Below are 12,629 nucleotides of genomic sequence, written 5' to 3' on the forward strand. Positions count from 1 at the left end.
ACGGGCTCGTGCCCCGGTCTGGGAGGTTCCCACATGCCGCGGAGCAGCTGGGCCCGTGAGCCATGGCCGCTGAGCCTGCGCGACTGGAGCCTGTGCTCCACAATTGGGAGAGGCCACAACAGCGAGAGGCCCGCGTACCGAAAAAAAAAAAAAAAAAAAAAGATAACTAATAAGAACCTGTGGTATAAAAAAAAATAAAATAAAATAGCCTTAAAAAAAAAAGAGGGCTTCCCTGGTGGCGCAGTGGTTGAGAATCCGCCTGCCGATGCAGGGGACACGGGTTCGTGCCCTGGTCCGGGAAGATCCCACATGCCGCGGAGCAACTAAGCCCGTGAGCCATGGCCTCTAGGCCTGCGCGTCCGGAGCCTGTGCTCCGCAACGGGAGAGGCCACAGCAGTGAGAGGCCCGCATACCGCAAAAAAAAAAAAAAAAAAAAAAAAAAAAAGCTTATGATGTCCCCACACTGAGAGCAGCCCTGTAGGGGACTGGATCCGTTCCTACAGCTTGTTCACTAGTCAGTGACATCCTGTTTGTAACCCAGCCTTGCAACCTGACTTCGAGCTCTGATAGTAAATGGTCATAAGCAGGAGGAAATGATATTACTATATCCCAATTTTATTGATAAAGGTATTCAGGCTCCAGAGAACTTGGCCAAGGTCACAGAGGTCAAGATCAGATAAAAGAGCCACTTGCATTATATCCACCAGCTGCTGGTGATTGTCTCCACCTCTGGAAAATTACCCCAAATAAAAACAACAGAATTAACAATCAACCCTTGGCTTTGGAACAGGCCTTTACTCTTTCTGAAGCACTTTCATGACTGTTGTTTCTTCCTGTCCTTCCAACACCCCTGCGAGGTATGCGGGGGTGGGGGAGGGCTACTATTATTCCCACTTCATAGATGAGGCTCTAAGAAATTAGTGACTGCTGAGGTCACATAGATGGAGGCGGGGATGAAAGCAGACTCAGGTTGTCCCCTTGAAACTCCGGCGGCCCTAGGACACCCCAGGGAGCTTAGGTGGAGTGAAGGAGGGAAGTGTCCTGAAAAAAAGAAAGAGTGAGGACCACGGACAACGCGTCTCTGCCTCCAATCCCTCCTCCACTGCAGAGTCCACAGCAAGGTCTCCACACAACAACCTCAACAGATTCTATGCCTCCAGAATAGAGGGCAGCTCAACTCCTCCCTCTCAGGCCAAATAGGCCCCCGCAAAGCCTTTTTCCAGATGATTGATTACGGGTCAGAACCCTAACCAAGCTCCCATTTCGCTGGAACACTGTGCTCTGAGCCTCCCTTTAAATAAACGCAGGGGGGCTTTACTTTTGAAATAGCTGTTTCCAGGGTGCTTTCCACCCATGCTGTAATGTGCCTGAATTCACAGTGTGTACCTGGCAACAAACTTCAACGTGTTATGTTCGCACCTGACTCTGCCCTCCAGCCGGGGACTCTTTGGGAAGGAGACACATCCCATCCAGGCACAGAGAAGGTCCAGCGGGAGCAGGCTGGCAGCACCCAGCTCCTCCAGGAAGAACGCAGCATCCCCCTCCCCTCGCTCCTGAGTGTGAAACGGGCTGGGGAGCTGCAGGGACATTGGACAGAGTCACGACTGGCAAAGAGATGCTCTTGTTCGTGAAGAGAATAGCTATCCTTCAAGCACTTACGCGGGGCCCAACACTCAGCTAAGTGCTCTACATTTGTTCATCACATTCTTTCAACTGTAAGGAACAGAAACTATTGAGAAGTCATTGGCTCAGGTGACCCGAAGGCCCAGGGGTGATCCCGGTACAACTAGGCCCAAAAGCATGAACAGTGAATGGTGTCATGAGGCGTTCTCTCTCATTCCCTCTCTGTCTCTCTTTGTGTCTCTCTGTCTCTGTTTCTGTGTCTTTCTCTCAGTCTGTCTTTCTCTGTGTCTGTGTCCCGCTCTCTCTGTCTCTTTCTGTGTGTCTCTCTCTGTCTCTCTCTATATATCACTCTCTCTGAGTTTCTCTCTATGTGTCTCTGTTTCTCTCTCTGTCTCTGTGCCTCTCTCTTTCTATCTCTCTCTCTCTCTGTCTTTCTCTCTCGCTGTCTCTGTCTCTTTCTCCTCTCTGTCTCTCATATGCTCAGAGGTATTTATACTATGTGGGTGTTTTCACAGAGCTTTCATGTCTGAGTTATCATCTGGGATTTCTAGCAGCCTCCGTCTGTTTCCAGAACAGTGTGCAAACAGTAACATCCAAGGCTTAGAAAAGAAGGGACATAAAGCATTTTTATTTGCTCTGACCTGAAAGACCATAGGATCCAGAATGTGTGAAAAGAAACTAGAAAAAGGAAGGAAGAACAGATTGGTAGGCCTGGTCACAGCCCACAGAAGCTTCTCAGACCCAGTTGTGCATAAAACCAGCCCCCAGCACACATCTCGTGCCCAGTGGGGCAGCCTTCCGGACCACTCCACCTTGCCCATCAGGAGCACACAGGGCCTGGGGTGAAATCCTGACTCTACGGCTTTCTAGGGTGTGATCTTGTGCAAATGACTTCACTGCCCTGAGCCTCAGTCCCCTCCACTCAAAACAGGACCAACAATTCCTACTGTGGAGAAGTGTTGTGAGGATTAAACCCATGTAAAGCCTTTAGCACGGTGCTAGGCACGTCACAAGGGCCCCATCAATGGTGATGGTGGTAATGCATTGGTAGCGCAGGGGAGCATGGGAGAGGTGGTGAAGATGGCAGTGGGGGAGGTCACTGTGGTGGAATCGGCCTGGTCGTCCCTCTAGTTTCTACAACCCACTTGCACTTTAGGACGACCGGGTGTGTCCATGACTGAGATTTCCTACTTTCAGACTCGCTTCTCCCTAAGAGGCTTCCAGAATCCCTAGTCAGCGTGCCTGTCCCTTCAGCCCACAGTCACTGAGCAGGAATCACTCACCTTGGTAAGTACTGAGCCAGGCTCGGGGCTGGGCCCTGGGAGGGCCATCGTGCATAAAGACGCTCTCTCTCCCTCTCTCTCTTTCTGTCTCAACCCCGTGCTTGCCATTTCCTGCTTCCTAAGTGCTTATCCCGCCAAGCCCAGTGTGGCTTTTTTTTTTTTTTTTTTGGTTTTTGTGGTACGCGGGCCTCTCACTGTTGTGGCCTCTCCCGTTGCGGAGCACAGGCTCCGGACGCACAGGCTCAGCGGCCATGGCTCACGGGCCCAGCCGCTCCGCGGCATGTGGGATCTTCCCGGACCAGGGCACGAACCCGTGTCCCCTGCATCGGCAGGCGGATTCTCAACCACTGCGCCACCAGGGAAGCCCCAAGTGTGGCTTTTTTACCAGCTCCTCCTACTTTTCTCCCCATCTCCCTATCCACTCTGAAGACCTGTTTCTTGGTGTTTGTTGTGCTTGAGGTCTTGCACTAGGGAAACACAAAGTGAACCCCCCAAATACAGATTTTTTTTTCCCCTCAATACAAGTAAGAACTTCCTCCTGCCTTGCCCCAAAGTTACTGTGAGGAAATTCCTCAACATTCAGAGAACAAGCTCTAAAAACCTAGGCTCAATTCGGAGCCTCAGAATTGCAAAACCAAATTGGATTTAGAAGAGAAGGATCAAGAAATCAGTAACAAATTGTAAGACACTATTGACTCAGAAGGCATTTTACCGTAAAGTGAGATGAAGGTCCTTGAGAGATGGAAGAGTCAAAGTTTACAGAAAACAGGCTGTCTGTGGAGATTTCAGTAAGGTTAATAAAAGGGAGGAAACATCGGACCCAGAACCAGAGGCCTAGGTTCAGGTCCTGGCCCTTTAGTAACTAATCATTCAGTCTCCCCCAGGTCTCAGTTTCCACACTGCAAATTGGAGATAAACGTGAAACTGGCCTCCATCAGGATGAAGGGATTGGTTTTTAAACTGTGAAGAGCTCTGCAAAGATGAGCCTTTTTTTATCCTTCTAATCATTTGAACGTCTTTCTAGAACAACCCAACTTTCATCCCTCAGTGCAGGCTGTGGCTCCCAACTGTCCCAGGGCATTATCTCATTTTGTTTTCAAGCCCCTTCCCGAAAATCTAAATTGTAATGAGGTCAGTGGTCAACTCTCTTGCATGGGGGTCAGGGCTGAATTGCACTGAACTGTGATCTGGGATGAGTGTTATTAACAGAAGCCTCTGGTGCATTGAGGATGGAGGTCAGCAAATATTTTGCATACATGTGTATCTTCCTGGACTTGGCAGTGTATTCCTGGGGAACTTTCCAGGAAAACAAGGAATGGAGTGATTTTTTTTTTTTTTAATCTACTAAGCCCCTTTCTTACAGTTCCATTCCCACCAGCCTGGAAATTTGTAAGGGGTAAGGTGGACAGAGTTAAGTTGAGTAACACCAAAACTTTCAACTGAGACTCACTTAGAGAACATTATTGTAACATAGCATGAAGAGCAATGCCTGGTATGTCCTAATTTGAGAAATATTTGGGTTAGCTGATTGCTGGGTAACTGAACGCCTACATTCACCCACCCACTCTTCCCTCTACCTGCAATTTCCACTGCCTTGGCTGGTTACTTTTTTTTTTTTTTTTTTTTTCAAAACTCAACTCAAGTTTTCCTTTTCTGGGAAGCCTTCTCCAACCACCATCCTCCACTCCCATTCCCTCCAAATGGTCACAGAACAACTTGGACATACAAGTCTAGAGTCCTCTCCCACTGTACTAGAATCATTGGTTAAGCCGTGTTCCCTCCACCTCACAGCGAGATCCTTAAAAGCAAAGACTGTGCTTTCTTTCCTTGTATTTCCACATCTCCGAACCCAAGGAAATTGAAATGAAGCTGCTAATTGGTGTCAAGGGCTCATTTGGAATCCATTCTCTCAGCGTTCCAGCATTGCAGGTGACAATTCTATCGATGGAGAGATAACCCAAAACAAAGGTGGACGTTTTGCCTGGAAATTTTTTAAACTGAGGTCCAGAAATCAGTGGTGTCAAGGATACAGGTTAGAAAAAGTCTTCTTCCACCCACGCATGGCCTTAAACACCACGAGCATCAAAGGAAATGAATCTGGGGTCTCCCAAGGATCGGAACCTGCAAAGGAGATGCTTCAGTGATCCTGGTTTTCCCACTAACAGGGTGGTCTGGCTGCGGCTGGGCCAGGCTAGCTCTAGACACTTGGCTTTCTCCTTCACCCCACTAATGATCTCTGACTCCTGAGAGAACTGCAGGATCCTCAGCGACGCAAGGGGACACCTGCCCTAACCCCCATCTGTAGCTTACCACTTCTGAAAACATTGGTTTGATTGCATTTCTAACACATGGGGGAAAACCTCTAAGCTTCTCATAGCCACGCGGTGCTCTCAGAATCCTCCCCACATTCCACCGTGCATCTGCCACTGTTAGAAGTTGGGTCTGGTTGGGAGCCAAGAAATTCTCATGAATCCCGAACCAGAAGACTTTTTTGCAACACATCTGTAAGTACAAACGTTCTTAGCTGTATGTTCGTACCTTGAATCCCAAGCCTTGGCCGATGAGGCCAATGGGACTGTGTCTTCCTGCAAAGCAGGAGAAGTCCATCCACCGACTGAAGAGGAGAGTCTCTTTTAAAATCACAGTACAGATTAACACAGCGGAGGAAAGTGACTCAATCTGCCTTGAGTCTGAGAATGTAGCTGGATGGCTCCCCTGAAGAATGGCTGCACTGGGTTTAATTCAGCCTTGCAAATAACTTTTCAGCTACTTGTCCAGGGCACTGTGGGGTGCTGAAAAAAGAATTAAAAATTATCTCACAGATCACTAGATAAAGGACTTGAAGAAGCCAATTACAAAAGAAGAGGTGCAAATGGATTAAAAACATACAAAAATATGTGTTGCTTCATCCATAATTTTTAAAAAGCAAATTAAAATGACAATAAGGAACCATTGTATCCCCAATCAAATCACTACTGATGTTATAGAGTTAAACAAACAGTCTTGGAAAAAGGACAGTCAAGTAAATAAGCACATATTTCCACTGGATGAGGGAATGTGAAATGGCAGCTTTCTGGCAGATTACTTACAAATGTTGAGTCAAACCCTGCAAAATGTACCCATCCTTTCACTCAGCAGTTCCACTTCTAAGAATCTATTCTAAGGAATTAATCAGTACTTATCTTTGTGACATGTATACATGTATACAAGGATCCATATTGCTGCACAGTTTAACTAGGAAAAATCTAGAAACAATGCAGTTGAACAATATGAATGTATGAATGTTACAATAGGCACATATACAGAACATTATGGAATTCCATGAAGCTCTGAAAAACCATTCCAATAAGATTCAGCAAACATTTTCTATCAAGTGCCAGAGGGTAAATATTTTAGGCTTTGTGGGCCAAGAGGCAAAAATCAAGGATATTGCACAGTACTCATAATAATGACAGAAAACAAATTTCCACAAATTTTTTACTGACAAATTTAAAATGCATTAATGATTGAATATTTTTTTTTTGTAATACAGGCCAATGAGTGAGAATAATCTAATTCTTTTTGGACTAATAACATTTGCTGAATTGGGGTTCAAAGACAGTTTTCCTTATTATCAAACTGATTTCAAATATTCATCTGTAACAAGCACACTTAGTTTTCAGGCTGAAGATAAACAGACAGGAGGCCAAAACTGGCCATTGTCTGCATTTGCTGGCCCCTATACTATAAAGGAATGCTGGCTAATATGGAAGAATGTTCATGAACTATTGTTAAGCAGACTCTGAAATAGTAAGAGCAGTGTGTGGGATGGTCATCCCTGCTGTTCACCAGGTATCTCCAGCTCTCTGTCTTTCCAGCCACTGGGTAGAACTGCATTTCTTGGCCCCCTGGGGATTGCATGGGACCACATGACTAATTCTAGGCAATGGGTATCAAGTGGAAATAACACATGTCACTCCAAAGCCACAGACTGGGAGAAAATATATGAAGATCACATATCTGACTCCTATCCAGAATATATATATTTTTAACACTCTCAAAACTCAATAATAAGAAAATAAACAGTGCAACTTTTTTAATGAGCAAAAAATTTAAACCAACACTTCACTGAAGAAGACTTATGGATAGCAAATAAGCATATGAAAAGATAGCCAACATCATTAGCCATTAGGGAAATGCAAATTAAAACCACAGATACCATCTCTTACCTATTAGGATGGCTTAAATTAAATTTTTTAAAATTTAAAACTGACAATACCAAGTATTGGGAAGTAAAAGAAGCCACCGGAATTCTCATACACTGTTGGTGGGAATGCAAAATGGTACAGTCATTTTGGAAAGGTTTCTTATAAATTTATACATATTTACCATATGACCCAACAATCTTGCTCCCAGATATTTACCCAAGTGAAGTAAAAACCTATGTTCACAGAAAAACCTATACCTGAATGTTTATAGCAGCTTTATTTGTACTCACCAAAAACTAGAAACAACCCAAATGTCCTTTCCCTGGAGAATGGACCAGCAAAGTGTGGTACATCCATACAATAAACTACTTCTCAGCAATAAAAAGGAATGGAACTCTTGAAAAGTACAACAACATGGATGAATTTCAAATATATTTTCTAAGTAAAAATAGATCCAAAAGTTTACATATTGTAGAACACCATTTATATTATATGGTGGAAAAGGCAAAATTATAGGGACAGAGAAATGGTTGCCAGCTGCTGGGTGTAGGGAGCAGGCACTGGCTACAAAGGGGCAGCATGAAGGATATTTTGGGGTGCTGATAGAACTATTCTTGATCTTCATTGTGGTATTGGTTAAAATTCATAAAGCTATACACCAAAAAAGTGAATTGTACTATAAATAAATTTTAAAATAAAAATTTTTTTACGTTATTGATGTCCATACAAAGGAAAAAAGAAAGAAACACAAGCACCACTGCCTGGACCACAGGGATGGGCAGCTCAGCCCTGCTCAGTCCAAAGAGCCAGCCTGGCTTCTGGCCCTTCTCTGGGTCCAGTGTGGGTATAAGTGGAGACAGAGACCCCGATGGGGAAGTTGACGGAGCATTACCCTCTAGTGCTGGGCCTGTGGGCAAAGCAAAGCCTGAAGTTACTGGAGCTGTCCCATGGGCACCTTCAGTGAAGACCTAGAAAGGCATCTCCCAGCACCTGACTCGTTGCCCTCCACTTAGTCTAATCAAGTAGTTTCCTGTCTGCAGGCAAAGGTTCTACCACAACCACCTGAGTTTTCGACTTCTCTTCTATTAGACCCGAAGCCTCTTGAACAGAAACAAGTGGAAGTCAGAGGCAGCAGCCTAAATGATCACATGAAAAGATGCTCAACATCACTAGCCATTAGGTAAATGGAAAACAAAACCACAATGAGATACCACTTCATACCCATTAGGATGGCAATAATCAAAAAGATGGACAATAACAAGTATTAAAGAGAATGTGGGAACTTTGGTACCCTCATTCACCGCCGTTGAGAATATAAAATGGTATGGCCACTTTGGAAAAAAGTTTGGCAGTACCTCAAAAACTTAAACATAGAGTTACCATATGACACAGCAATCCCATTCTTAGGTATATAACCAAGAGAATTGAAACCATATGTTCACACAAGAATTTGTTCACGAATGTTCATAGCAGCATTTTTCACAACAGCCAAAAAGAGAAAACAACCCAAATGTCCATCAACTGATGAACAGATAAACAAAATGTGGTGTATATATATATATATATATATATATATCCATCTGAAGGAATATTATTTGGCAATGAAAAGAGAATGAAGTGTTGACACATGATACAACATGGATGAACCTTAAAAATATTCTAACTGAAAGATGTCAGACACAAAAGGTCACATCCTGTGTCATTCATTTATATGAAATGTCCAGAGTAGAAAAACCAATAGGAACAGAAGGATTTGTTGTTGGCAGGAGCTGGAGGTGGGGGAATGGAGAGTGACTGCTAATGGGGATGGGGTTACTTTTTGGGGTGATGAAAATGTTCTGGAATTAGATGGTAATGATGTTTATACCATCTTGGGAATATACTAAAACCAATGAATTGTAGCCATTAAAAGGGCAATCTTATGGTATATGAATTCTATCTCAATTAACAAGAAAGAAAGAGAGAGAGAGAGAGAGAGAGAGAGGAAGGAAGGAAGGAAAGAAGAATCAGCAGCCTGGGTTGAAGGCTTAGCTGAACCCAAGCAGAGTGTAAAGTGGGCACAGCAGGTACTGCAGAGGTAGGTGCTCCTGCCAGTCTGACCCTCTGGAACAGTGATCTTCCTCCTGAGCCTATTCTGCCAAGTCCACATCGTTCTGCAGATTAAATGAGATGAAGTGCAACGCTTGACCCCAATGTTGGCTGCTGACATTTGTCAGCGTGACTTTTGTTCTGCCCCTTGACATAGGATGCCAGGGACGATATACAAGACATGGTGATCAGGAGAGGTTTGATTATTGCCTTCCATTCCTGGAGGGTTGGGAGAAAAAAAAAAAAAAATTGCAAATCTCTGCATTGCACTTTCTTGCTTTAATAGTGATGGAGGCACTACCAGGGAACTTGCTATTTTGGCCCCTTTCCTTAAGCCTGTCAGCATCCTAGGATGGGAACCCTAGCTGAGGATGGAAGATAAAAAAAATCAACCAGTGTCTCATGAGCACCTGTGTGGCCAAACATCTCGCCACAGTCTGTGGAGTGCACCCAGGCACTCTCCACCCCCCATAGCCCCACCTTCATAGACCCAACAGGTTCAAAGAGTGAAAGCTCAATTCTGCACAGAACCCGACCGTCAGCTCCCTGGGAAATGGCATGGGTCTCACTCACCCAAGTTCCCAGTGAGCTTGGCAGCAAGCACATGTTTGGGTCACATGTGGTAAAGAATGCATGGATGGATGGATGGATGGATGGATGGATGGATCTTACTGCATGCACTGCCACTGCCAGGACAAAAGCAAATGATCAAAATCAGTGGATAAAACATAGCACACAAAGGAGGTACAAGTGGAGGGCTTAGGGGCCACTCAGACTCAAGATCAAATCCTACTCTGGTGCACACTGGCTAAGTGGGACTAGACAAGAGATTTAATCTCTCTCTGCTCAGTTTCTTCATTAGTACAATAGGGGAGTTTGTGATATCTCCCTCATAGGGTTGCCGTGGGGATTAAACGAGGCAATTCATGAAAAGCACTTAGGACAATGCCAGGAACAAAGCAAGTATCAACGAATGATAGCTATCATTATCATTATCATAATCATTATCACTATTCAATGATATCAAAAGAACAGAACAGCCAAAGCTGAAGCAGTGAAACATGGACACTGCCTGCCTGAAAGCCATGAGCTCTGCCAACAGGTTTAATGAGAGGGGTCAAAATAGCAAGTTCCCTGGCAGTGTCTCCATCACTGTTATAACAAAAAAATGCAATGCACAGATTAGTAATGGTCTTTTTTTCCTCCCAAACTTCCAGAAATGGAAAGCAATAATCAAACATCTCCTGATCACCAAGTCTTATATATCGTCCCTGGCATCCTATATGTATTGTTGCTATTTGTGCTGTTTGCATGTTTCTCCATCACTCTGGCTGGGCAAATCTGATCTCCTCATCAGCAGCTGGGAAACAACCAGCTGTGATCTCAAATCTTTGGAAGGTCAGCTCGAGAGGCAGCATCTTCCTAGCAACAGTTGCCAGGGAAGATTATGAGGGGGGACTCAACTCCCAGTGGAGATGAAGACATGGAGGGTTATATAATTGGCATTTGTTTGAATGGGGCAGGTGGGGGATACTTGCCCCTATGAAGGGCATATTCAGTCTCTTCGGTTACTGTGCTATTCATTTTTTTTGTTAGGAGTTCTGGCTGACCTTTTTGTTTTATTTGATGTCATTTCATTTTCCTAAGTTATTAGAACTGAAAAGTACCCAGTCCAAAGAGTCCTAATCCTATTAAACCCAAGATCCTATTTTTATAGCACATATTTTGCAATATCCCCTTTGCTAGTCTTAAAGGAATTACAGATGTATAGCCTACTTAAGTACTTAACTTTAAAAATAAATATAATGCCCTATACCATCAACAATGAGAAATAAAGCAATTTATAATGAAATAAGATGAATTTCAACATTCAAGTATTTGTGAACAGATAGAAGACATAATGAATAAATCAGAAGCTTATATCTAGTTTTGATATATTATCCACATTTATTCTTTCTAGCTGACATTTTGAAATAAGAGCTAAATAAATACATTAACAATCGGTATAGAATCACCAAGAACTCAGTGCCTACAAGTGCAGAGTTAGAGCAGTATTGGTACCTCAGACACTAGGAATGATGCTGTCATCGGTGGCATGATTTTGTATAATGGTGAACAACTCTTTGCAGAGCTACAAACAAGAGAAAGTACATGATTTCTTCCATTTGCATGTTATTTGCCTTTCTAGAAAATTCAGCATAACCATGAAACAATAGCTTGAGTGTATATGTAAAACAGAGCTGAGTTCAAGGCCCAGGTGATTACAAACAAGTTTTTTACCTAGGTGAAGAAGAAAAAAGTTGATGGGACATGACTCAGGATGCCTTGTGCAGTGCAGGATACCATCACTCTCTGGTCTCCACCCACCAAATGCCAGTAGAACCCAGCCCCATCCTTGTGACAATCAGAAATGTTCCTACAAATTTTCAGAATGTTCCCTAGAAGCACCAGTGATGTAGTCCAATTCCCCTCATTATAAAGGGGGATAAACTGAGGTTCAGAGAAAAAAAGTGACTTGTTCAAGGGAAAGCCAAGATGAAATTCAGACCCTGCTAACTCTCAGGTCAGGGATTAGGACAATTAGCTGAAATTGTGGGAACCTCCCTCACTCTTCAGATGTGTAAACAACAAGCTATGAGATATGCTGGAATTATTCATGGTTCTATTTATCTCCTCTTCTGTCCATTTTCAAGATTAACCTTGATTTCTGATTGCCTGTAATTTCTTGTCCTGTACTAAGTTGTGGGCAATTTCGAAGCTCTGCTTTTGGCAGAAAAGCATTATTCTTTGGAGAAAAGAGTCATTTCTCCACATGGTGCTTATTTCACTCAGGCTGGATCAACAGTAGAGTCTATCAACACTCAGCCAATGGAAGATGATAGAATAAAGACCACACAGTTGGCCACAGTGAAGAGTTTTATTTCACTTTACATGTAAAGAAAAGATGGGATACCGTGATATGGTGCGTATTATATATTTGGCTTTCATCCCCAATTCCTGGACAGAGCTCCTAAAACCCTTAGAATTTCTGAGTGATAGGGGAAAGAGAGGCATCTATTGTTGCTCATAATAAGCCCCTCTCAACCACACCTGAGTTCATGCTAATGGGGTGACCCCTGGAGGATGGGGCCTGGTTGCCAGGGGAACCAACCACAAGATTAGAGGGTTAGAACTTTCAGCCCCACCCCTGACCTCCTAGGAGAGGAGAGGGGCTGGAGGTTGAGTTAATCACTAATGGCCAATGATTCAATCAATCATGCCTACATAATGAAGCCTCCATAAAAAATAAAAATTAAAAAAAAATTTTTAGAAAAACCCCTAACCTAAGGATTTTGGAGTCTAGACTGCCGAACACATGGAGGTGCTGAGAGAGTGGTATACCTGGAGAGGGCGTGGAAGCTGTACTCTTTCCCTATACCTCGCCCTGTGCATCTCTTCCATCTAGCTG

At 43.8% G+C, this 12,629-nt stretch overlaps 1 long non-coding RNA gene across 2 annotated transcripts in view; it reads right to left on the reverse strand.

Moving 5' to 3' along the window:
• LOC131752094 (uncharacterized) overlaps positions 1 to 12,629 on the reverse strand; it is a 223,494-nt gene that overhangs the window by 126,375 nt on the left and 84,490 nt on the right. For both annotated transcript variants that reach the window (XR_010839763.1, XR_010839764.1), the window contains exon 2: positions 5,445 to 5,698. This is a non-coding gene — a long non-coding RNA (uncharacterized lncRNA). The remainder of the gene's footprint in view (positions 1 to 5,444; positions 5,699 to 12,629) is intronic.

This window comes from Kogia breviceps, chromosome 3 (assembly GCF_026419965.1).
Source record: "Kogia breviceps isolate mKogBre1 chromosome 3, mKogBre1 haplotype 1, whole genome shotgun sequence".
Classification (NCBI taxonomy): domain Eukaryota; kingdom Metazoa; phylum Chordata; class Mammalia; order Artiodactyla; family Physeteridae; genus Kogia; species Kogia breviceps.